Genomic DNA, 2,760 nt, shown 5'->3' with positions numbered 1-2,760 from the left:
ATAATTAGGCTTTTCAATAATAATAATAATATTATTCGTTTTGATAATGATGTAATCTGTGAGCATCACGTGCAGAAAAAGAACAAGATATCTTTCCTTCATCGCACCAGTGGAACAGAAAGTTTACGGGCGTGATCCTCGTTGATAGAGCCGCCTGCCAGGGCCAGAAATCCCGTGTCGTGCTGTGGGATTTATCACGGAACATGGAAACACGAGAAGGCTTTCATAGGGCGCCCGCTCGAGGATTAGATGGTGGGCCGTGGAGTCTGGGCAGGGCTTGCCGTTTGGTGAACTCCCCGCGGTCGTTATGTCCGACATGTGATCAAATTGTAAATGACCTGCGCACAGAGGTCGAGAATATCGAGTTTTGTGAGCGTGGTGACTTCTTGGGTTAATAATAATAATAATAATGATAATAATAATAACAACAACAACAACAATAACAATAAAAACAACAACAATTATAATAATAATATATGCATTTCATAGTTTTTGTACATGGGTCTTATGGGTAGAAAGGGCGTTGGTGATGGAGGGATATTGTGAAGACGTGAAACAGTCTACGGAGAGATTTAAAGGGATAACACTGAATGGGGGGGGGGGGGGGTTGCAGAACTAAATGTGCAGCAGAATGCTCAGTACTTGTATCTGCTTACGTCGCTTGAATGTGTTTTAGATTGGTGCCCACTTCTAACTCTGCTTCCTCTCATCCTGGATTTATTTTCGTATATTAATGCTACTCTCCACGAATTTCCTCTTCTTTCTTATCATTTCACTGAGCCTAAATTCTTACGCGAAGTTCTTGCCTCTCTTCAGTACAAAATGTACTAGCGAGTTTAAAGGGACTATGTGTTAACAGGGAGCCATTATCAAATCATACAGAAGGAATTAACGACACTTATTTTATCAAGCACGCGTTGATAATACATTAGGTGTCACGTCAGTCCCATCATCACATACTTTGTATTTACGGGAAAATTAAACTATTGGTAAAGAAATTGAAATCCTATGGCCAAGGCCTCACGAGCATTTATCACGCAATTTTTGTCTTAAATGTTACTTGTGTGTTCCTTCTGTAGCCTGATCCATTAAACTTACTTTAATCTTGGGCCAAGAGGATTGGCTTCCCTCTTCCATGAACTTCCGTAATCTCTAAGACTGTCAACTTTCTTTTTCTGGCTTCAAGTTGCCTTTTAGATAATGTCAAACACCAGTTCCCATATACCTTCTGCATTTCTGTCTCCTGTGGATCCTTCTTTCTGTTTATTTCTCTTATTCACTTCAAGAATGACTAATTATTTTTGTGCCGTTCGAATAACAGTTTTTTCAAAACCTTTATACCCCAAAGTGGGTTTCGAAATTGTTAATATCTCCTTTGATACAACCAGATCTCGCGTGCTAATTTGCAAAGTAGGAAGGATCTATTACCAAGTGCAGTAGAAAACCTTTTCCTTTCATTTGTCTGTTGATATATATTTCAGATTAAAGTCAATGAAGGCGGGGGCGACTTAGGTTTATGTTCAAATAGTCGGAAAACTAAAACGAACCTGGGCTGAAGGACTTTGACTTAAATCGTCAATTCGCGTGACTACGGAACAGGGTGGTGAATTAAGGTTAGACCATGAACAGTTTCTCTCATGTCGTGTTTAAGACACAACCGCTTGTAATTTGATGCCTTTTGGGCTCCTGGATTGAGAACACAGGTCCTTGCCAGCGATACAATAGGAGACGAACGAAGGAGTGTGGGTGTGTGTGTGTGGGGGGGGGGGGTATCAACTCAGCATAAAATTCATATTGCTGCTCTTACACGAGGATAGTTGCTATCCGAAGCGGAGATGGCATCTTAAAAGTGCTTTTTTCCCCTTATCCTCAAGAGACAGATCGATCCCCCGACATCTCTCCTTCTCTCTCCCTTTCTCTTTCTCTCTCTCTCTAACACACACACACACACACACACACACACACACACACACACACACACACACACACACACACACACACACACACACACACACACACACACTTCACGCACACACCTCACCTCACTCTCCCCATATTTTATCTAAAAAGAAAGAAAATCAATAACAAAATTAACTTTACGTAAGAAGAAAGGTTTGAAAGGGTTTCACTTTTTTTCTTTTCTTGGGGGAGACCATGGCTGAGTTTTCTTAGTGAACTCCTTCGAAATGAAAGTCAACATCATTCAATGGACAACGATTTAGGCGTGGTGCATGTCGACATGTTCATGAATTGTTAATAGTCTTGTGTAATTTGCAGATGATGGAAATGTCACATGAATGTTACCTGTCCTCGCAAAAGTGACATTGATCGAGCATAGTCCACTGTAACAACCCCGAAAAAGTTCACAAGCCATTAATAACCTTGAATGAAGTTCAGTGTATAATGAAACGATCAGCAGGGGACATTTATAGTGTCAGCTGTTTTAAAGAGCTTTTGTGGACAATTTTCTCCTTCTCTTAGAATTAGTGGACTTCATTTCTGGTAGAGTCCAGCGAAGCCTAGTAAGATACATTGAAAAACAGAATGTTGAAGCAAAAATGTTCCACCTGGAGAGAGGCTGGGGACAGATGTACATACTGAAAAACAAACATATACACAACCTTCCCACTCTCCTTCTTCAAAGTAACCATCCTGATAGCATCACAATATTATTATAATGTAAGCAGTAGCCAAATTCTCAGAACTCAGAAAACTATCTCCTTCCACCTCCCTTAACCTCCGCACACACACACACACACA

This window comes from Aplysia californica, unplaced genomic scaffold, assembly GCF_000002075.1.
Source record: "Aplysia californica isolate F4 #8 unplaced genomic scaffold, AplCal3.0 scaffold00079, whole genome shotgun sequence".
NCBI lineage: Eukaryota > Metazoa > Mollusca > Gastropoda > Aplysiida > Aplysiidae > Aplysia > Aplysia californica.
This window is presented reverse-complemented; position numbering follows the sequence as displayed.